This window comes from Delphinus delphis, chromosome 5 (genome assembly GCF_949987515.2).
Source record: "Delphinus delphis chromosome 5, mDelDel1.2, whole genome shotgun sequence".
NCBI classification, from domain to species: Eukaryota; Metazoa; Chordata; class Mammalia; order Artiodactyla; family Delphinidae; genus Delphinus; species Delphinus delphis.
In genome coordinates, this window is record NC_082687.1 from 89748821 (window position 1) to 89773552 (window position 24732).

Sequence of the window (24732 nt, forward strand, 5' to 3'; positions counted from 1 at the left end):
TCTATGTAACTTGCATATGTCATGAGTTTCAAAAACAGAGAATAGAAGGGGCACAGGGCAAGAAAAAACGGTGAGAGATAAACTTTGCAATTTGTAAACATTAAAACAGAGAACATAGGTCTGGTTCAAGTCAAGCTTTAACGGAATAATTGCTTGCCTCTTTTCTTGGAGACATCCATAGGTCCAGAAGAAAACTGGTTATGTGCACACTACATGGATGTGCGTGCACACATGTGTTTCGGATGGTGGGGAATCTCAATCTACAGATGGCTGATTACATTGAAGCCAGTGAAGATCAGACTTACGTTGAAGGAGAGACACTAACTAGTTGAGTCAGAGAAGAATTCTGTGCTGGGTTATCATGTGTTGGGTGAAGCAAGCCGTAAGTGGAGAAAAAGAGTTCTGAGTAAACCCAAGAATATTATCTCTAACCTGACATTTGCAACAGCCTCCAAAGTTTCCCCTTCATCTTCAGCCTTTTGATACTCTATGCACTTTTCTTATTGATGCTTGATTATTCTACCTGGGCCACAGATCTGGTCTGACCACACAGGTCTGGTCTCCTATCTGATGGTGCTCGATTGCTCTTATTAATTCTGGTTACTTATTAAGCGTTTGACATCATCTAAAACCTGACCCTACACTCTTTCCAATTTTATTTCTCATTTTACCCTTTGGCAAACCAATTACTGCCTAATCTTAGGGAATGTCCTACAGGTTTCTATTTCCAAACCTGAGTGCCTTCTGCGGGCTGTGCCTCCCTCCCCACATTACTTCGTACTCAGGCCTTACCCATTCAAGATCCAGCTTCAACGTTACTTCTTCCATGAAATCCTCCTTGATGTTGCCAGATAGAAATAACCGCTTTCATCTCTGAATTTCTACAGCACATTTTCTGTTTTGGTCCATAGTATTGATTACACTCTGCTTAGGTCAGAGGAATTTATCCTTTTTTCCCTTTCTAGATTATAATCTAACTAAAAGGAGTACCTGTTTCTGAGTCAGGTTTATATAACCTAAAGAGTACAGCACCATACCTGCCTGTAAATGACTAAATTAGAAGTGGAAAGGAGCTCATATAGGTGTGATTAGATGGAAACAGTAGAATGGGGGTAAAAATAGAGGGAAACAGGGGTTGGACAGAGGAACTGGAAATAGTTAGAAGGTGATCAGTAAACCGGTCTTCAAATACTCAAAAATACTATAATATTTGTTAACACTAGGAGATATCTTAAGTAAACTGCCAGAAGTCAATTTAGAACACATATACCATGTACTTAATTTTATAGTTTTATTAAACAATATCCAATTCAAGAATTACATTTTTCTATTTATTGTACATTGGTATAGATAAATATTTGCTGGAGTTATCAAGTGTGTTTATCCATTTGGGATGCATTAAAAACTTTTATACAAGAGAAATGGTGCCCTCTCTCATAATTTCTCATTTTTTCTTCCTCTCTTTATACCTTTACTTAATCGTTGTATTTTGAATGTTCATAAATAATTACATCATGTGCAATAACCTTGTCCATGGGGTTAAAAACAAACATTTTTAGGCCTGCAAACATTGATTTTACCAGACTAGGGAATCTCTCTGTGTATTTCTGACACATTCTAGAGTCATGGCTTGTGCCCTGATGTGATTAGCCCAGCTAATGTCTGAGGATGAACACCTGAGACTCTTTTCCGGTGCTCAGAACCCCTCACTGCTGGAGTATCATTTTAGGTCCTGCAAAACTGCAGCACAATTAATTTGCAAGCTTTGCACATGACTTTCTTTCATACCTATGGTATACATGTACAATGTATTAGATTTTGTAAACGGATTGTATAAAGCCATTGCAATGATCACTTTACTAAAATGCTAAACTCTCTTCAACCAGATTTATTCCCTTTAGAATGGTCACCTTGAGAGTGTCTGTATTCATTCTAGAACTGGAGCATTTTCTCACAACCTCTCTGCATTCACAGTCTTAGGGATATTATTTAGGGGTTCCCCTCCTTTCCCTTGGCCTCCTGTTTCCATGAGGCGACCTCAACATCAACATCAAAGTGCTGGCTGCTTAGCTCAGTGCAGCGTCTCCTAGGAGCAGGGATGAGTTCCTTGTTTGTTAGGTGCCATTTATTGGCCCATGTTTCTCATTTAGCTGTAATGGATCTAATACAAACCTGGAGGCCCTGGGGACTGTTTTCCTATACTTCTCTCTCCTCCCTCCATTACTGCAGGGCAGCCCAAGATGTGCATACAGTTCTGGTCACCACGGGCGAGGAGCCTGACCCTGCACCAGACATCTGCTTCTGCTCCATCAGTCAGGGATTGGGTGGATCATCTGTCTCATACCAGGGTTGATAGATCACCAAGGCAACACATTTCCAGAGATCTCAAGTCAGATGTTTCAATCAGCATTAACACTGTTAATGTGGTAAGTTGCTCTCTAACTATGGAACTCCTGCATCTGTCTCTTAGCTGTTTCCAAATTCAGCAATGGAAGATAGGGATGTTATATATTGGCACCTTGAAATTCCAATCAAGTTATTTTGATCATCTTTATTGGCAGCAAATCTACCTGCTTTAAGGATGCCTTTATATTTTGAAACAGCCAAAGATATTTTATAAATCTTTGGGTGAGATGAGTGTGGTGGGTCAGATGACTGGGGACAAAATTGAATGTTGCAATTTAGGACTATAAAAAATTAAAACCATGGACTTTGTTTGATTCCTTAAGCTGGCACTGAATGCATATTTTCAGAAACAGTTTTGAGCCACAGTTGCATCATTAGCACAGATTCACAGCCTCCCAAAGGTGATGACTTGGAATGATAGCACTCATTTGGATGTACAATTCCAATGTCCTTATTAAAAAATAAATCATACTACTTTATAATTACATTTGGAACTTGAGAAGAATTGCTGCTAGATGCTTCAAGCTGGGTTACGAGGCTGCATAACACTCAGCTATGATTTAGCCTCTCACAGAATTGTTCATACAATACTGTGTTTGGCACTTTGCTGGAGGGTTTGGTTGACAGACGCTATAAGAAAAGTTCAATCACTACTTGCCACTGTTTTTGTACTGCTGTGTCATTGATAGCATATTCCAAGACATCACACACATCCCCCTTTGAGAGCCCATGGAAGAACTTTAGTTAAATTTGTTACTAAATGAAAAATGTAGTCCCTTTCTAAGCCAAAGTTCTTTGTTTTTCCTGTCATATTGTATGTTTTTATATTCAAAGGCATGAAACCCTGCTTATAACCAAGTGGAAATAAATAAATGCAAAGAGATGGGAAAAAAATTGCATTTACCTAAGGTATTCTTATGAATATCACTGAATGTGCTTGAAAGAACATCTTTTATAAGACTCTTCATGCAGGGGCAAGATCTAAAAGTCATACTCAAATAAAAACAACAGCAACAACAACATTCATTGAGCTCTCGAGATGACAGCATAGTGTATGGAGGTTAAGAGTGTGGATACAGGTACCTAACTGCTTGAGTTCAAATTCCATCTCTGCCTCCTACAGACTATATGACTTAAGCCAATCACTAAATTTCCCTGGGTTTCAATTTCATCCTGTGTAAAATGAGGAAGAAAAATCAAACTGCAAAATATCTATCTCATAGTGTTATTTTTGAGATTAAATGAATTCATACATGTAAAGGTCTTAGAAGAATGTCTAACACACAAGTTCTATGGAAGCTTTACTTCTTTTTATTATTAAGAATAATAATAAGTAAACAATGACTGTTTCAGTCATTGTTCTAAGAGTTTAAATGTACTATTTCATTGGATTGTCACTTCAATCCTGTGAGGCAGGTAATATTATGTCCATTTTGCAGATAAGAAAACCAAGGCATAGGAATGTTATGTACTTGCTTGAGATCATACGGATAACAATTGGTAGTCAACAACAGCTACAAAATGACCGCAAAACTGCATCTAAAGAAAGATGAGTTCTGTTAGCACTAGGGCTTTGGGTCTTTGTTGTTGTTGTTGTTATTTTGGAATATGCATATTTAAAATAAGAAGAGAGTTTCTCAGGGCAGCAAATGAGACACTGAGCACTGTGAGAGAGAACTCCTAAGAAGAGACATGTGCAGTGCCTTGGGAGAGGGTAAACTTGAGATCAGAGCTATCAGATGACACAGCATTGGAGAGCATTTGCTCTGAGTATGCAATGCAGGCTTCCTCTCACTATGACATCCTCAGTAAATGTATGGAATATCAAACAATGGTTTCAATTCACCATTCTCCTCATAGCAGAATTACACATCTACACCCTTGCCATGGCCTCACCATAGGCTTGATTGTATATCTCACCCACTAACGTTTGGATTGTCCACATTGTTTAGACCAACGAAATGTTATTAGACGTGATATGACTAAATATTTAAAATGTGCTTATGCAGTTGGGTTTATTCTTTTGTGCTTTTGTCATCACCACAAGGAGAACATACTGTAAGTATCCACTGCCCTTCAGCCTGAAATCCAGAATGAAGTACATGGGTCAGACCTGCCACTTGGATCTGAACAATCCACAGTCTAAAACAGAGCTGTCCCAGCTGACCCTCACATGCACAATTGACAAGAAATGAAAATGTTTATATCTGTAAGTGCCATGACTTCTGACACCAATTACCTATAGTTAAGCCAAACTTCACAGGTTAAGGGCACTATCCTCCCTAAGACTGCCTTCATGTTAGACACCAGTCACATCTTTGAGGATCCCTAGGATACCCTCATTTCTGATCAACTTGTTATAAATTTGGGGGTCCCCACTACTCCCTCAGGTTCAATAATTTGTCAACATTCCTCATAAAACTCAAGAAAGCACTATACTTCCAATTACAGTTTTATTATAGAAAAAGATTCAAATCAGAACCAGCCAAAGGGATTGATGTATAGGGCAAGATCTGGGAGGTTTCCAAACATGAAATTTTCATTGTCCTCTCTCCCCATGGAGTCGGAATGCATTGCCCTTCTGGCACACTGACATTTGACAATACTCAGAATATTGCCAACCAAGGGAGCTCAGGCAAACTTTGATGTTCACATAGTCATGATTAACTAAATCATTGCCTATGTGGCTCACTCTCTAGTCTCTCTCCTCTCTCCAGAGGTCCGGCTGGTATCACATGGCTTCCCCAACCCTGTAATCACGTGGTTGGTCTTTTTGGCATGACCAGCCCCCATCCTGAGTTAGCATAAACTACCAGGACCTACCATGACTAACAAAGCCACTCCTATCACTCAGAGGATTGCAAGGATTTAGAGTCTACCTCCTAGGAACTGAGGACAAAGGCTAGCCAAATTCTTTATTACACGGTAGGCCACCGAATCTTACAGGTGGTTTGTTATGCAGCATAGTTGTAGCAATAGCTGACTGATACCAAAAGTCCATTACAAACAAACAAACAAAACACTAAATACCATACTGGTTCAACTTTTTAATGAAAAAATCAATGGGGATAAGGATCAGATGAAGAGATAACCACACATCTGGGTCTCACATTCAAGCAGATATATAATCTCAACCACTTTAATATATACTGAGCTCTCATTCTGGATTTTAAAAATATGGCTTTGTAGTTCATGATCTATTATATTTTTCTGTCTCCCTTACTTTGATGTAAGTCATGAGAGTTTTTAGGGCTGAAGATGAAATTTTTTGTTACTTTATTTATTTTTATTTTTTTAGCTGGGCTGCACAGCTTGCAGAATCTTAGTTCTCCGACCAGGGAACCAACTGGTGCCCCGCTACGGTGGAAGCACAGACTCCTAACCACTGGACCACCAGGGAATTCCAGAAATTTGTGACTCTTTATGAAGACTTTTTTCCCCAAGAGATAGTTACCATTGTTCTCCTTGACTTTAAGTGTTGAAGAGGGAGTAATTCATTCATACCAAAATCAAGTGGGGTAGCCAATTACCTAGCTAGTACTAACAACCAAGAGTCTGGCATTTGCTTTATATGGAGATTTTTAAGGTTCTCCCTAAAAGTGTCTTTAGTGATTCTTCTTTCCTTCATGTATTTAAAAACATAGTTAAACCTCATTTCATTTTAATTTTTATAGGGGTAGCATAATGATAAGAAAAGAATAACTAGCCTATCCTCAGGGAATCTACTTCAGAAACTCTGTTCTTCATTTGCTGTGTGACATTGATCAAGTCACTCCTTTTCACTAGACCTCAAATTCTTCATCTATAAAATAAAAAGATAAAACAGCAGATCTCTGAGTTCCTATTCATCCTGGAGAACTCTATTTCTCTATGTCTTACCAGGGTAACCTTGGAGGAATCATTTAACATCTTCCAGCCTGACTCTCTTCATACCTCCTCTGAAGTACACTCCCTCACCTCAATTAATAGCAAAATCCATGCTTAGAGTCCATTCTTGTCTCCTACATCTCAAACCCCACATTCAACCTGTCAGGAAATCGTGTGGGTGCCAACTTCAACATATACTCAGAATCCAATCACTTCTTACCATTGTTACAACCTGGTCTTCAAAACCCAGTGTGTACTTTATTCGTAGAGCACATCTTAATTTGGACTAGCCATACTTCAAGTGTTCAATAGCCACATGTGGTTAGTAGCTACTGTATTATGCAGCAGAAGTCTAGCATAAAAGTGTATTCTTCTGCCTAACCAATGTCCCCACAGACATTGTTCCAAACAGAGCTGCTTGCCTTAAACAAGCTTTCATGCTCTAGGGGGTTACAACTGTCACCACCAAGCCCCCAGTTTTACAGCCACCACTACCACCAGCTTCTTCTCACTTTGCACCTCTGTTCGTGGGACTGATCTGCTAATATCCATCTCAATTCTTGCAAGAATGCTCATGACTAATAATATCTGATACATTCCTTTATTTATTCAACAACCTTTTATGGAGCTTCTGCTATCCGCCAAAGTGGGTAACTTGTGGAGAAGAGAAAAACTACTGTTTTCATTATTCTTCCCAGACAACTGCTTCTATAAAGAGGATCGCTGGAAATAGACTGCTGTTACCCTAAGGGATAAATTTATCTCTGATGGTAAGATTCAAGTTGAGTTAGGGGTCAGGGAAAGAAAGAAAAATGATAATTTAAGGCCTAGGTGGATTTTTTTCTTGCTCCTTATATCGTAAATATTGTTGCTTTCTCTGCTTATGCATTACAGGAGTTAAGACAAATATTCCTTTTTTCCCCCATTCATTTGTTTATTAGTTTAGTGATCTATTGATCACAATGGACCAAGCACTAACTTAGTGCTGTAGGAATGCAATTATATGTTCTCCATCCTCAACAAACAAAGAAGTTAGAATGCTTTCTCTTGATGACTTTTCAAGGTACTATCTAATCATCCTAAAGGGCAGGAGCAACAAGAATCTTTGGATATGTTAGACGCATACTCACTTGTACCATGCATGCCTTATGTGGGCATTTTATTGCAACTTCTTTTCTAAACTCTTAAAGCAAATCAAGTTGTCAAAATCATAAAAGCCATTCTATCAAGTGTTGAAGAGTAAAAGTAATCTAGAAACATTTTTCCCTTCCATAGGATTTTGGAATCACTGAGTGGTAAAGATCATCTAGCCCCACCCTTTACTCCATAGAAAATACATGTGGGCAAAAGGATGAGTAGCTTTTATAAGACCATATAATTAAAAGTGATGGTGCTAGGACTGGGATTTTTTTTAATGCTTGATTTTCATTGTCTTTAGTTCTTTGTATAAAGAAAAGCCTGGGAAGTTTGTCTTGTTCTCCAACTCCTTCTCCTCTGAGAATTACACAGTATTAAGAGGATGCTGGATTCCTCTCCTAAGAGTGGTGGTTACATGTAAGCAAACAAGAAGCCCTCCAAAGATGTACTGAGACGCACCCTTCCCACAAGCATAAAAGAGCTTGAGAGGTCAAGAGAAAGGCTGTCAGGTTGAGCCACTGGAGGGCACCAAATTATCTCTTTTAACTGGAACTATCCACTTGTGGAGAGGAGAAAAACTACTGGTTTGTGTGGGTGTGAAGACAGAAGAATGGGAATTCCCACAATGCTGATTTTAATTCCACAAGGATAAAACTAAAAAATACTAAACACAGGCCAGGTATTCACAGGTAGGTATTATTTCCTGGGATCAGGGGTCCTCCTGGTTTATGCCAGACTTTCAGCGGTCCAAGACCCAAGGGACTGATACTCTGTATTTTCACAAAGTGATTCTTTGGAGAAGACCAAGAAAGGTCCGTGCAGAGATTTTACTGAACCAGAATGATTTTTCACCTTTATTTTAAACTGTTCAGCCAGAGTCACTCGCCAATAGCCTCAGCAAAATATAAGATGAATGTCCATCTGTTCAGAAACCTACAGAATCATCTGTTTTCATGGAGATAGGACTCGTCAGCATGTCATCCCATTTCTTATAATTCAGCCTGTTCGTCCTCCAACTGATTTAGGTAGTATTTCAGTTGGTGACCCTCAAAGCCCATTAATGAGTTTGATATTCCTTTTTTGCTCTGCTGGTTCTTCATTTGTCTGAGAGGCAGCAAGAAGCAATGAAATCTTACCTGGCATCTCTGTTCTATAGCAAGGGGAGATAATTTGAGACTCCAGAGCAATACCACAGGCTCACTTTGGAAAGCAAGGATGCTTCAGTAATATGTGCACAATTCAGAGAGTTACAAATCTTCAATGAAGTTACTAAAGGCCTTTGTTTCTGATGATCGTCATGGAGAGAATAAAAAGAGCTCTGGTTTAGCCTACAGAATAAGAAGTGAATAAAGACCTGCCTGGGTACCTCAACTAGTGATTGAGAACATGGTGTTCCATTTCTCAGTGTGAAGCAATTTGTAGAGCTCTGGAAGATGCTATGTAAAATAAATTTATCTAGTACCAGGGTATAATTTGTCCTTTCACACTAATGCTTTCCAAACAATACAGCTAAACTCAGAAACATCCCAGGAAATCTCAGGAATACAGCTGATTGCTTTTGTATCACACCATTAAAAGCCAAGAACTGGACTACCCAGGCTCAGCCACTGTTCTACTATTAGACAAGTAATGGAGAAGGCACTGGTTCAGGTTAGAACTGCAATTCTAATGAATTCTACCTCTTAACTAAAGTAGATTATGTATAGTATTCTATAAGAAGATGCTTCTTATTTCACTCATGGAGGTTAACCCCCAAAATAGTAACAATTAGAAACTGTTAATTTCTGTATCATTGGCAAAGAACTTTTCCCCTATATATCCTACTTAATCCTTTCAATAACCTATGAGGTTATTATTATTTCATATTAAAAATGTAGACAAAAAGTAAAACAAAACTAAGGCAAAGAATGGATGAACAATTTGTGTTAGGCAATGCAGTAAGTGGTCAAGTCAGGGTTCAAATTCTCCTTTTTCAGGCAAATATATCCAGAGATTACTGGAATTGTAAATGAGTATTAGTCTTCTACAATGTTCTCAGTTCAAAAGGTGTAATTTTGTTGATTCCTGTACACATTTACTAAGTAAATGCAGTAATGTTTCTGCCTCCTTGTTTCGCATAGAAAGCTCTTTATGTATCTGTGATATGATTTGCTCTGTGAATATTTATTTTAGCCACTGCATTATAAGCTCCTTGCAGGTTGGGACCATGCCTCATTCATCTTTACAACCCTCTTTCCTCACAGCCTAGCACAGTGTCTATCCATATAATAGATCTTCAAATATTTATTGAATTAGTTGCTATAGTAAAGTTTGTAATGGTCTGAGGCATCTTGCCAAATGATGCCTGCTTGAATTTCTTCCAAGACCCAAAGTGAGATATTTAATTGTGTTATACTCTGTTTGGAACAAAAAGAATTTTAAAACCAATATAAGAACTATAATTATGAAGAACTATGGAGACCCTTAACAGTGACCCCACCTTCTGCATTCTAGACTTAAGTAACTGAAAACATTTAAGAAGTGGAGAGCTGGAGACCGTTTTGTAGCAGCAAGCAAAATGCAGCAATATTGCAGGATATATTCTTACAGTTTTGTCTAGTAACAGCCCATGGCCCTATCCATCTACCGTCTGGCAAAACAGACTGCACTGACCTGAAGGATCCATCAGTGTTTATCTGGAGACTGCTGCAGAAGAAGGCTTGTGTGTCCTCTGTAGGCTAGCAAGTAGAATTATTCTTCTCTTTGCTTCACAGACATTCTTGGACAAAGGCTGATGACAAACTTGAACATGTTCACAGAGAGCAGAGTGAGAATGTACATGCACTTGTGGGGTATAGAAGGGAAGAGGGAAGACAAACCATCATATGAAAAAGAGATGAAAAATTGGGAATGAGTACCCTGGAGGCAAGAAAATTTAAAGTAGATATTTAAAGAATTTTTTTTGCATGGAATATACACAATGTACAATCACCTGCCATAACTATTACTGATGATGGCTTGGACTGAAAAATAGCAGTAGGTAGCACATCACATACAAAGATACACTTGTAATTTGTTCTTATTCTACCTAACACCTTCTCTCTGATGAAAAATGTACTTTCCCTTCAAGATTCATTTCAGGTAACATCTTCTCCATGAAAGATCCCTGATTCCCCAACAATATTATCTCCATGGTAGTTTACCTCATTCAGCATGTGCCACACTCTTTTATAGCTTTTTGTCTACTTTATCACCTTCACTAGATTGTGAGCTTGGAGTAGGATGCAATAAATATGGTTATTTTATCTTTGTATGCCTGGTACTTAGTAGAGTGTTTAGCATGTACTAAATGCTCAGTGAGAATTAAAGGGAAAAAGAGAAGGAGAAAGAGAGGAAAGAAAGAAAATAGAAGAGGTTTATTAGGAAAGGAACTATAATACAACACAGAATTGAGCTATAACAGTCATGTCCCTGAGTTGTTAGGGGTATAGAGTGAGAATATAATAGTGCTGCCTAGGGAATGGCATGGTACTGTCAAAGGGCCAGCATCATAAACTAAATAATTCCACCATAATTTTTAATTGCCCCCATTTTAATGCTGCTAAGCTCAGAGAAAATAGTATTCCTACCAAAAGACTCCAACTGCCCCTGGAGAAACTGGTCTCAGTGCACTCTGTTTAAAGAGGCAGAGAGCTGCAGCATCTGGCAGACTTAAATAAAAAAGTCTAGAAGCTTCAGAGATTAGTACCAAGAGAACTGAAATGAGAAACGGTGCCCCGTGGCAGAAGGCACAAGGCAAAGATGGCTTAGAATGCCCACAAAAGGATGTAGACCAGATAAGGACAGAAGAGAGATGATATTCTTGCTTACACTGGGTAAACAGTGTCACCAGTCTGTTAGTCAAGAAGAGTTAGACACTGACATGAGAACACTTGGAAACACCCTGTACGGCTCATTGTGTGTGTATGGAATAAACTGCATACAATTCCCTACCATAGAGATGGTTCAGTCATTCTCAATAAAGCTTTTTCTTTATGAAATCTCAAGTTAACATGCTTATCTAAATATTATTATCTATAGATATAAACAGATATATACCTGGAAAGGATGAGCTCTACCTGAAGATGGAAATCAAGATTTGGATGCTCACTATATGTAACACAGGTAAGTAATTACCCTTTAAGAAATTTCTAATCGGGCTATCTTCTGTGTGGGTGTGTAATACATCCAAGAAGACCTTCAATAGTACTGTATTCCCAGTTGTGCTTTTGTATTCCTATTGATGGCCCATGGTATTAACATTGATATACAGATTCTACTCTATCACATGACCAGGTCTTATAGCAACATGAGGCTTGAGTCTCCCAGATCTAGGACTGGCTGGGCACAATTTTCAGCTGTGTCTGGGGACCAAGGCTTTAGATCCCAGTCCATTCTTGTGACCTCACTGTGACTCATTGCTCACCAGCATATCCCACCGTGAGTTTGTAACATCCATGAGGATGAATGCAACAGGCTTTTCAAGGAAGACTTCTATATGTGGGGGGATGGGGTGTCACTCCCCACCCCCATCAGTTAAAAAAATGTCTGTATGAGAAAGTTTTGAAACTTATAAATAAAAGTTTTTATTTCACTTGTTGAGTTCCAAAAGCACCCCAAACACAAATTTCTATAGCTTCACCATACTCTAAGGAAGGAGGAAATGAATATCATTGCCTAGGTTTTTTGCTTCATAAAATGGCAGCTCAGAGAGTAGAAGTGCATTGTGTAAGGTGCACAGCAGGTCAATTGCAGAAGGTATAGAGAGCTGATGTTTCTAATCTAACCTGCTAGCAATTTAGTTCTTAAGCCATTGCAGCATTCTTCTACGTAAAATTACACAGCTCTCAAAGATGCTGCCTAATAACTTGCATAGATGTTTTTACATGAATTGGAGGAGTATATCTTTGAAATGATATCTGCAGTCATGGTTATATGGTTTTATAAAGCACTATGCCCTGTACTGCAGTCGTAGTCATTAAATCATTTTTAAAATACCAGCTTACTTTGACGACAATCCCCATGTTAGAAGTTTTCGATGGAAACAGCCCAGTCATTTCAGTGTGAAAAGCCTGGCATTCTAAAGCCAGAGAGCTGAAGGAGCTTTTGTGTTTTTAGCTAGGTCAGTTCTTTATAATTTTTATGAACCTGAGACAGTTGTGAGACCACATTAAGAACTCAATGTTAAAAGCTTGCTGAAGGAATATTAATAGTGATTTGAATGAGGTGGGAGGATGTGAATGTCCCAAAACCCGATTCAGCCCTTAGAGAACCCTGTGCAAGTGTCCAACTGCACTGGATCTAGAGTCAAGAGTCCACATGACTTGGTCAAATGTAGCTGCACAGCTGCCAGCTACTTTTTATTTAAGTTTTGGAGCAAGATATTAGGAATAGAAATCAATCCTGCTCTTTGATCACTGTCCAGAAAGCTGTATTAGTTTCCTAGGGCTGCAGTCACAAAGAAAAAAAAAAGCTATGTGACTTTAAACAACAGAAATTTATTATCCCACATTTCTAAAGGCTGGAATTCCAAAATCAAAACAGTCTAGAATTCTAGTGGATCCTTGGCATTCCTTGGCATTTCTTGGCTTGTAGATACATCACTCCAGTCACTCAGCCATCTTCTCCCTGTGTGTCTTCACATCATCTTCCCTCTGTGCATGTCCACATTTCCCCTTTTTATAAGGACACCCCTTTTTATAATCCATATATTGGATTAGGGTCCATCCTAAGAACCTCATTTTAACTTGATTACCTCTGTAAAGAACTTACTTCCAAAAAAAATCACATTTTGAGGTACTAGGGGTTAAGACTTCAACATATCTTGTTTGAGGGACACAATTCAATCCACAATAGAAGCCTGGAAAAAAATCAAATCTCCAAAAATATGATGCCTCTGATTCACATTCATAAGCAATGAAAAATCTAAGCTTATGTTTTCTTAAATGATCAATGATCTGAATTAGAATTCCAATGTAAATAACTAATTTTGGAAAATCAAGCCTATAAAGAAAGAATATTCTGTGTAATTCTAAACTCATCCCTCTTCTCTGTTCCCATAGTCACTCTCATGATATTTGTCATTTTGTGGTTGTATCTTAACACCAATATGACTGTTCCACTGGGCTGTGGCAGCTTAAGGCAGAAGCTGCTTTATTTTTCTTTGAATCTCCAGTGCCTAGTAGAATTCCTGGAACATACTGATCACTTGAGAATTTTTTTGTCGCATGAAGGAATGAATTGATAAAAAGTAGGGACAATATAGAGTACACGAAATAAAAACTTTGGAACTCAATACCCTTGGCTCCAGTCCATAGGCTGTTAAGAATGAGTTATGTGACCTTGGGCAAGTCTTTTCACCTGTATCTGATTTCTTTATTTGTACAATGGCAGTGTTTAACTATGACCTCTAAGGTCCCTGTGGGCTCCCACATAGAGGATTCTAAGGGACACCTGAAATAGATGGTGGTGAATAGCAGACCTTGCCACAGCATTTTTATGCACACTTGCAACTGACTAATGCAAGCAGGGAAATTCAATGAAACACTAAGGACTCTCACTAGTTCCTTACAACCACCCTTCAGCCTCACTTACGTGTCCCCTTTGACTTGGGTTCAGATCACTCATCTCCTTAGAAAGATCTCTTTGTGCACATCCTTCCTTTGCTCTTTGCCCAGAAATCCCATGACATATTTCTGATGCCCTTTAAATTCTGCCAAAAGTGCACAGAACTCTCTGTAAGTTATGGGTCATGACCCTCATTGTTCCTTTCAAATAGAACAGAACATCCACTTGCATTTTTGTCGACGTCCTGACTGTGCTCTCTCTCCCTTCCAAAATAGATCATGATTCAACAGTTTAGTATGTCAGTCAGTTCTGATGTTTTAGGCAAGCGTTATAAATATATCTGTGATGATAGAAGGATTTTCTAAAAAAAAAAAACCATTTCTATGTTCAACCTTAGTCCAACAGGTTCTATATTAGCTTCTTACTGTTTAGTATTTTCTCTCTCATTCTGATTCCCATTGTGTGTTGGAAAATAACCTGTTCTAGACTAGAGATGGAAGGTGGGAAAGAAAACAAATATTTTTTTTCCAGAATTGCTTGTAACACGGGAATAAAAGTCAACACTAAACATTCTCCCAATGCCTCAGTTTCCCATTGGCCAAATAAATTCAATGCTATTAGCCCCCTACCTCAAAGACTTGCTGGAAGGATTGATTAGGTAATTACCAAACTCTTTGATCTTGTCCAATATACATCAAGCAGTCAACTAATGATTTAGAAGTCTATCTCCTAGTCTTTCACAGCCCTGGACTGGGACGTTTACAGCCAAAAATCTATATTCATTGTGGTGTCAATCATTTTAATCAAAACTAAACTAAGAGTAGCTTTAAAAGCCTAAGTTATAACAGTATCTCTACAGAAAGAGGATGTAATTAATTGGTCATGAAAAGAGATTCCTCTTTGGACCCTGGAGCCCTGAGACTAAAAGACATTAAAGCATCCTTTCAAAATCAGGGAGTTTACTACAGTGATTCAAAAAAATATGGAAGGTTTTAAAAATTGACTTAGATAAAACAAAAACATAGTGACACATTCTGATTTGGGGCATCAGAAAAAGGGACATTGATATCCCTTTTCTCTTAGAGAATATCTTATGGCAGGTTTTAGCTAAAATTATTATTTAGAAGACTTATGAGTACTCCCTTTTCCTTTATGGATAGGAGGTCTGTATGTATAAGAAATGAAGTGGCAATTCTGGGTTTATTTTCTGCAAAAAAGCCTCCAGTTGACTCCTTTAGGTTTATGCCACAAGGAACATCACGTTTTAGCTTTGAGCAACAGAGCAGTGGAGGAAATGAAGGAATAGGACTCAGTACCATTTGGCTAGGTCCAAGATATAACCAAGATGCTTTACCTCCTTAATTTTAGTTTATTTATGTATAAATGGAAACCATATTACCTGCTCTGCTACTTCAAGCTTTTCTAACGCAATTTTCATAGCCCCATGCTCTTCCTTTGTATTTTTGTTTATGTGTCCCTCTCCCAACTTTTGCACATGATTTTTAGAATCTGGATACATGAGAGGGCTCCTTGTGTAGCCATGTTTGTTTCTGTAGCTACCTGAGGTCCTATTTGCATAATTACATTTTAAAGCTTGCTGTCATTACTTCTTGAGCCATCTCTTTTTAGAAGTTCTGCTCAAAGGAGAATATCTCATCTTCGCCTGAGTCTATATTAACTGGTTCATTGTAGGTCTTCTGTAACTCTGCTGAATGAATTGTGAATGAAAACTGACTTCCTAAAGTACTCAACTATCCCCCAAATTTCATTCCTTGGCTGTTAAAGCCCCTAGAAGTTTATTACATTCACTCTCTCCCGAGGTCCCTATCTCTTTTGCTTCACAAGAATGAAGTTCAGGGCAGAGGTTTTCTGGTTAGCTTATTCAATCTTAAAATCAATGAAACTGGAGGCAAGGGATTTGAAAGTTTATTAGATGATCTCTTTTTCCAAGAATTATATGCCCAGGTATTGAAATATATCCTTCATTACTCAACCCTTTAGATCAGTGCTTCCTATACTCACCCAATCATTAAAATTACCTAGAAAGATTGTTCAAAATAGAAAAGCAGGTTCTTTCCCAAACATACTGAATCTGAATCTCCAAAAAGTAAAACTTAGACATCTGCATTTTTAAAAGTTTCCCCAAGTGTTTCTGGTACGTAGCCAGGTTTGGGAACCACTGTCTTCGAAAGTTGCTCTTTGAACTGAATGGAAAGCCCTTCTACATTTTTTAATATGTAAAATATAGTGTCTTTCTCTTGAGGTGGGCAAGGCAGATAGATTCTCCAAAATATTTTTCTTTGCCTTAATCTATGCCTTTAAAAAAAAAAAGTCAGATAACGGGGGTTGGATTAATTATCTAGGACTATTGTAACAAGTACCACAAACTGACTGACTTAAAAACAGAAATGTATTCTCTCAGAGTCTTTTTTCTTCTTTATTGGGGTAAAATTGCTTTCCAATGTTGTGCTAGTTTCTGCGGTACAATGAAGTAAATCAGCAATATGTATAACTATACCCCTCCCTCTTGGACCTCCCTCCCACCCCACCATCCCGCCCTTCTAGGTCATCACAGAGCACCGAGCTGAGCTCCCTGTGCTATACAGCAGATTCCCACTAGCTATCTATTTTACACATGGTAGTGTATTTATGTCAAACTTCATCTCCCAATTCGTCCCACCCTCCCCTTCCCCGTGTCCACACATCCGTTCTCTACATCTACGTCTCTATTCCTGCCCTACAAATAAGTTCATCTGTACCATTTTTCTAGATTCCACATATAAATCAAGGTGTCAGCAGGGCCATATTCCCTCTGAAGTTTCTACGGAGGGATCTGTCCCAGACCTCAATCCTCGCTTCTGATAGTTCCTTGGCTTTTGGCTGCATAACTCCAATTTTTGCTTGGCATTCTACCTGTGCATGCATGTCTGTCTAGATAGTAAAAGATACAAAAGGTGAGAGTGGAGGAAGATGCTTCATATGCTTGTATGTACCTTGCTATATTTTTAGCTGCCAGAGTAAAAATAGGCAATAGATTCCTGGCCATACAGTAGAGAGAGGACAGGATGCTACTCTCAGGAAATCAAAGGTCATGGGGAGAAGAAAATTTCTGTAGACAAGACATAACAGGAGGAACATCAAGAGACATGCTGACTGATGCATGAGAAATTTACAATATGATTGACAGGAAATTATAGCTTGAGTTAAAGTGACAAGTCATTAAATGAATATCAGAGAAAAATAAACCAAAAATGATATTCCTCAGAGACAAATAACCCAGTAGACACTATCAAGAAACTGCTAACAAATGTGCACGTGGGAGAGAAAAAGAGCTTCAAAGCAACATTTGTGATGACACACAGTGACAAATGAAGAAGGACTACTTTAACTAGAGAAAGAGACGGCAACACATTCCAGGGTGTTAGTATAGGGGAGCACAATAAAACCTGCCTAGAAAACAATGCAAAAGCACATGGACCAACATGTGAGGGTTCAACCTGCAGAAACACTGGAATATTCAATCAACTGGGTTTGATCTAATCACTTGAAAAAATTAACAAAGTATTCTAACTTAAATTACTGACCTTACACAATTTAAACACCACCAAAGACCTGCTAATCAACTAGACCCTATGTTTCTTTCTTGTAGCAAATGAACTGAAAAAGTAGTATGAACAGTTAATCCTATATAATTGATGAAAATCAGAGCAGATTCTATGTCTGAGAATTAAAACTATGCATTAACTGTACTGTCCTGAACTATTGGTTTATCTTATCCTTTTTGGGATGCATACAAAAACATTTTACTAATCCAGAACTCAAATTCTGGCGATGTTACCTTTGTGAAACACAGCTGAGAACTAAAAAGTAAACACAGAAGTCCTTTGAAGAGTCAAAAGAAGTATCCCAAATCTATTTCGTTAAGGCTCATGTAGTTTCCTCTTAGGGAGATGCTCTGTTCCTCCTTCTGACACTGTTTGGGCAGGCTCTGCATATAGCTCCAGTATACATGATTATCTGGTTTCCCAACTAGTGTTAGCTGAAGAGCAAGTGATTGAAAGGATACAGTATATCAGTTCATGGTGACACATTGATAGCTGCAGCAAGTGATAGCTGACAGCAAATGAGAAATCATAGAAATGATAAAAATGAAACTCAAGAAAAAAAAGCACAACAATGATCTGAAGTTGTTTAACAAAGGGAAACAGTTCTATCTATCTCAATTATTCCAACAGCATCACTGAATTATAGCATGGTATCATGACAAATGATTATAGTGATGACCCTAAGCCATCAAGAAAAAAATAAATTTGGTTCAAGATGCATCATTTAAGGTGGCAGAAAAAAGCGCAATAAAATTTTCGATCATCCAAGTGATTACATTTTTAAAGTTTTAGTGCTTACAGTAATGAATCCTTATTATTCAAAAACTTCAACTCTTAAAAATAACTCACTCTTTGCATTATTCATGAAATATCATTATATTTCTGTGGTCCTGACCTGTCTCCTAACATTTAGATCCAGATTTTAAAAAGTTTGGGAACATCTCTGTTTAAGTATCCCAATGATTTTTCTTATTACATGTCTGAACTCATATTATGACATTCAACCTCAAAACTTATCCTTGCATCAGTTGTGTGCCACTAGCCATGCAGGAATATGAGTCAGAAATTTCGAGACCCTCTCCCTGATTATATCAATACCATCTGCCTCTCACTTACATGCAGTCAACCCAATTTTTCCATCTTGACCTAAAACCTATTTTGTATCTATATTTCTATTTACACCTTAGTACTTTTGCCTGAGCTTGCACCATTTCCAGCACCTCTCATAGTCATCCTATGTTAGAGTCACACCAGATCATTTTCCATTTGCCATTCTATCTTATTCTCTCATGTCTTTCCTCCTGCCTGGTCAGAATGAGTCAAGTGCCCTCTTGTTTAGGTAACTCGTTTTACATGTGTGTGTTTGTCAGCTTTTTTTCTTTTTCTTTTCTTTTCTTTTTTTTTTTTTTGCAAGACAAAAAAAAAGATATTTGAGACTAGGCATCATTTCTTAGGCACTTAGTGACTATCTCTTGAAATATTTACTGAGTAGCTAATACAAGCCAGGCAGTCTGCTAGCACTGGAGTTAGTTTCTTCCATTCAAGAGCACTGTGAATAGGCAAGTTCCCTGAGTCTCAGTTTCATCACCTGCTAAACGAGGGAAGTAACAGTAATCTCATAGCATTTTCTGAAGAATTAATTGAGATAATGGAAGTAAAGTGAAGTATCTGACATACATGGTAAGAGGTCACTACACATTTATATTTTAAAGTTCCATTAGAAAAAGTAAAGGATACCCATGTATATGATAGGACCCTAGATTTCTGCAATGTACTATATACAGAGTTAAATCACATTTATAAAATGCCCAATTATTGTAGTGCTCCCATATCTATTATCTTTTTTTTAATGAACACAGTGTGTGAGCAATTAGTCAAGTTTAAAATACCTCACTCTATACATATATTTATAGAATACAGTCTTTTCATTGGATCATCTCATTTGTTCCTCATACAGCCTTCTGACAGGCATCCTTATTGTCTTTGCTGTGATAAAGAAGTTGAGTCTTGCTGAGGTTCTAGAATTTGCCCAGGTTTACATTAGGAAGATGGACAGATACAAAAGCAGACATAGTTTTTGGACTTAGTCTAGTATCTTTCCACTGATGCTTCTCCCCTGCCCAACTGCTCATCCATCAAAACATACTTTTGCCAAACATGAAAATCTTCATGCAGAGGAATGTGAATGTTTAGTGAAGAGAAACTGCTTTTACCTTTCTTGAACTATGGACAAGTTGGCCATTCCATCTACAACAGGAAACTGTATCAATGGTGGTGCTGGTAAAAATCAGATGATCCATTCAAAGGGTTAATTGGAGAAGGTTCAATGAAGTCATTATTTACTGAGAGGAAAAGAAAGTCAAGGTAACTAGCAAGAGATGGTGGAGCACCCAGGGACTAGCAATAGTAGGAAGCTGTTATCAACCGAGACCTGAAAGGGCAGAGGAGGGAAAAATGTTACTGGTACTCAAAAAATGTTGTAGCATGAGAAAAGGAACCTCCACATAGGATATGTAACCTCCTCCACATAGGATATGTAAAAAACATGGCGCAGCAGGGGAAAGTAGAGACAGAAATATTGGTAGCTCTCCCCAAGCCGTTCCTCGATTTTCTCGCCAGTGACTTCCATTAGCAGAAGCCAATTAGAAGTAGAGAAAAGTGGAGCCCAAATTATGCCATTCTTGAGGTCAGATTTTTGGGGCAGAGTACAGGGATGAGAAGGGCAAAAAAAAAAAGACTCTGGAGGGAAAATGGAGAATGATCAGCACAGAAACTCGTCTACATGATGAAGAAAGGAAGCATGTCATTTTCCTATTAATTCTTAGGATTCTTGTGGTAATAGGATAGGGGTTATGTTATTCAGTGGCCTCTGATTAAAATTAACTATGTCAAGTGACTCTTGGCTTAACAAGGCCACATTTAAAACCATGGACCTCAGAACCTGCCCAAGCAGTTTCCTCCACTCAACAGCACTGTGAATAGGCAAGTTACTTAATTTCTCTGAGCCTCAGTTTCATCATTTGTTAAATGAGGGAAATAATAGTATCCATCTCATAGCAAGCTCTGAAGAATTAAATGAGATAATGGAGGTAAAGTGAAGCATCTGACACACGTGGTAAGAGTTCAATAGACATTTATGACTTTAAAGTCATGTGAGAAAGAGTAAAGTATACCCAAGGAGCACCATTCCCCAAAGAAAATCTGTATTAGGTAGAGAAGGCATGTGGAAAACCCAAAGAATTTAAGTTATGATGACCTTATTTTTGTAAATACTTTATTCACCCGTTCAGGAGCTTTTAACCATTTCTGTGCCATGCCTTTGTCAAGCTGATGAAATCTGTGGAAAATAACTTTCTCAGAATAAACTTTTGAAATGCATAAATAAAATTTATAGGATTATAAGTGAAAATAATTATGGAAATATCTGCATATTTTATATTAACCAATCATAGAAATAATTAGAGAAAAAATTTATGATATAGTAATGTGTGTTCTTTTTTAGTAATACATTATGAAATAAAATCTCATGGTAAATCAAATAACCAACATAATTTTAAAATACAGTTGATCTTTGAACAGTGCAGGTTTTAACTGTTCAGGTTCACTTATACACAGATATTTTTCAATAGTAAATACTACAGTACCACACCATCCACGGTTGGTTGAATCCTTGGATATAGAGGAAGCATAGATGCAGAGGATTGACTATAAATTATACTCAGATTAACGCCCTGTGTTGTTCAAAGGTCAACTTCGGTAACAAAGGTAACATTTCTAGATCTCAACAATAACTGTAATGTGATAATAAAATATTTGTGATTTCTAATGATGACAAAAATCACAGACAATGCTAATATTGCTGGAATTAGCTGTTTTACATTTGCAACTTGGAGAATTAATGATTAGCTAGTAAGAGATTTTTAGGGCAAAGATAGATTTATTTTTCCTACCCAAGTTCACAGATCACATTGGTTTCCATCCACAGTATTCAGAGTCCATGGAACTCCTGACCTAGATAGTAACACAATGGCTGGTAAGTAGTATACATTTAATAAATATTCACTAAACTGAAATAAACATGACAAAAGAACCATACCTACAGACACAAAGTATTAGACAGAATTTCTTGCAGATAGTGAATGACTCTGAATAAGCCGATAAGATTGGAGTCACTAAGGTAAGATTTCATTAGATCCCACCTGTAATCCCACCTGTAGGTCCCACTAAGCATAGACATGAAATATGTCATATGTGGAAAAGAACCAGGTCTTTGAATTATCCTGTAATCAAGAAAAGGTTTTATAGAAAGACATGAAGAAAAACTGTGGAGTATGTTAAGGAATAGACATTTTAAAATTCGTGATAAAGGAAAAAGTAAACCAAGAATAATAACACTTTCATACATAAAACTTCTTTTCTGAGGAGGAAAAAATTCTCCTAAGTCAGTAAGTGACCCCAATCAACATGGCAACCAGTCTATGAGAACATACTCATTCTCTCCGAGAAGCAAAGCAGCAGGACTTGAAAAATAACAGGACACTCCTTCTATCTATTGAATCACTGTGAAAAAAAATGCTAAGAAGAGTGTGATGAAATGGGAATTTTTCATATTTTACTTATAAGAAGGTAACTTGGAGCAACCATCTGGAGAATGATTCAATAACAAGCATCAAAACCTTACAAGCTATTTAAGAGCTTTATGTACATTATTTCATGTAATATTTAAAATACAACAAAGAAGATATGAGTATCCCCATTTTATAAATGTAAACCCAAAGGATCTGTGAGTTAATAAATTTGTCCAAGCCACAGGGCTAGAGAGAACCAGAAACAGAATTCCAGTCCAAGTCTCTCTAGCACCAAGCCCATGCTTTGTCTACCACATCACACCACTTCACTTTTGGTTAAGTAATTAGATCTTTGCTAATTTGACCTAATACAATAACTTAAATACAAAAAAATTACATGCACCAAGACAGTTACTGCAACATTATGAGTAATATTAAAGACAAGCTCAACAATAGAGGAAATGTTAAGGGAATTATCATGAATTACATTTCTAATTAGTCTGCAGCTATTTGAAATTCTATTGCAAAGTGCTGATAATCACATGGAGAAATATCTATGGTATTTAAGGAGGAAATGAGAGTAGAAAATAGTTATGATCAAAACCAAAAAAAGTTTAAAAAATAATTATACATAGAAAAAAATCTTAAAATGTTAAACGTAACACCCGTTTACCCTAAATGGTAAGCTTTGAGTAATTTGTTTCTCTTTTCTTTCTACCTTACTGGATTCCTATATTTTTTATAAAGGACATTCACAACTTTTGTGATGGAGGAACTATAAATTTAATTTTGAAAGCTAAAAGTAGAATCATATTGCAATATATAAATGTATCAAACCAAAACCTTGTACACTTCAAACTTACACAATATTATATGCCAATCATATCTCAACACAAAAATAATTTTTAAAAAGCCAAAAGTAGGAGTTAAATTAGTTAACTAATATATTTAAATTGTTTAAGTGCTTAAATATCACTATACCAAGTCATAATATTGTCCCATCGATCCTAACACCCAATTTCTTTTTCTTAATTTAATTTTATTTATTTTTTTATACAGTTCTTATTAGTTATCTATTTTATACATATTAGTGTATATATGTCAATCCCAATCTCCCAATTCATCCCACCACCACCACCTGCCTCCCCACTTTCCCCCCTTGGTGTCCATATGTTTGTTCTCTACATCTGTCTCTATTTCTGCCTTGCAAACCAGTTCTAACAGTGATTTTTTAATGTGTTGTAGGAAGCATAGTCACGTATTTTGATATGGCCCTCAAGAGACCAGAAATAATGGCCACCATGGCAGCAAAATAGCATTGAAAATTCTCAATTTCTCCCTGGACTCTGCAACTTATTAATTAGTTTTGTGATTTGGGGCAAAGTCCTGAAACTCTCTGATCCTTATCTGCAAAAGATTGCTATCATCAAATTATTATTAAGATGGTTACAAAGAGCATATTGGATATTGTATGTACTGTTCTACATGACATCAAGCCACAGGTGACAGAGTGGAAGTCATCATCTCATACAGATATTTACCTCACTGCATTTAATTGCACTATATCCACCTCTTTCTAAAAATAATAATAATAGCCAGCTGTCAGAAGCGATAAATATAATACAATTATATAAGAATAAAGTTTAGGATGGAAAGATGGTCAAAGGAGAAAAGCCAACCATTCCAATCAGAAGATCAGTACAATTGCTGTGACTAAGCATAAAGTCTGGCTCTAAGTTTTCCAGCAGCCAAAGCAAAGTTAGTTACACAACTTTAATCGTCAGACAGAAGGAAACAGGCTAGTTTCTCAAGATATATTAAGGTTTTACCAGAAACAAACTTGGAAGTGTTTTTTCCTATGTGGAGTATTATGCAGAAGAATTAAATGATATAATGGGTAAAACTCACAAATAATTTTTCACATCAAATAGAGAAGTAGATTCCACATGACTAGTTTTTATAGTGACTTCTGTGAACAGCCAAGAATATAACATAAATCCATAACTCAGTGAAGGCAATTCCATAAGGACTCAAGTGGTATCAGCCAACACTATGGATGTTCAGTTCTCTTTTCTCCCTTTCTTTCATTTTTCCCTCCTTCCCTCCCTTTTCTCTTTAAACTCATTTGGAGACAGCCACTAAAAGTAGCTAACAATGTGGACTCTTGGATCAGATTACTTGGTTTAAATTCTTATCCTCATGTATACTAGTGATTGACCCTGTGCAAATTATTAAATCACTCTGTATTCTCTTCTGTAAAATGGAGTTAATCATGATACCTTCCTGCATGGGATTTGTATGAAGGTTAAATTAGAGAATGCATGCAAAGTAGTTAAAATAGTGCCTAACACAGAGTAGGTAGCCCATAAAGGTTAGCTTTAATAATAATAATAAGCAGATGAAGAAGAAGAATAATTATTTAAAGAATATTAATAATTATTTATTTATGAATCATCTTTGAATGCCTATTATGCATAAGTTAACATATTAGATATTGACTGCTCAAAAATAAGCTTTTCCCTGACCTCAAGAAACTCATATATAATGTTAGAGACAGACATCTA

At 37.2% G+C, this 24732-nt stretch overlaps 1 long non-coding RNA gene across 1 annotated transcript in view; it reads right to left on the reverse strand.

Annotated features, from left to right (window-relative positions):
* The window catches only part of LOC132426049 (uncharacterized), a 69565-nt gene extending 53109 nt beyond the window's left edge, over positions 1-16456 (reverse strand). The window contains exon 1 of the long non-coding RNA XR_009519579.1: positions 10063-16456. This is a non-coding gene — a long non-coding RNA (uncharacterized lncRNA). The remainder of the gene's footprint in view (positions 1-10062) is intronic.
* Between the last annotated feature and the right edge of the window lie 8276 nt (positions 16457-24732).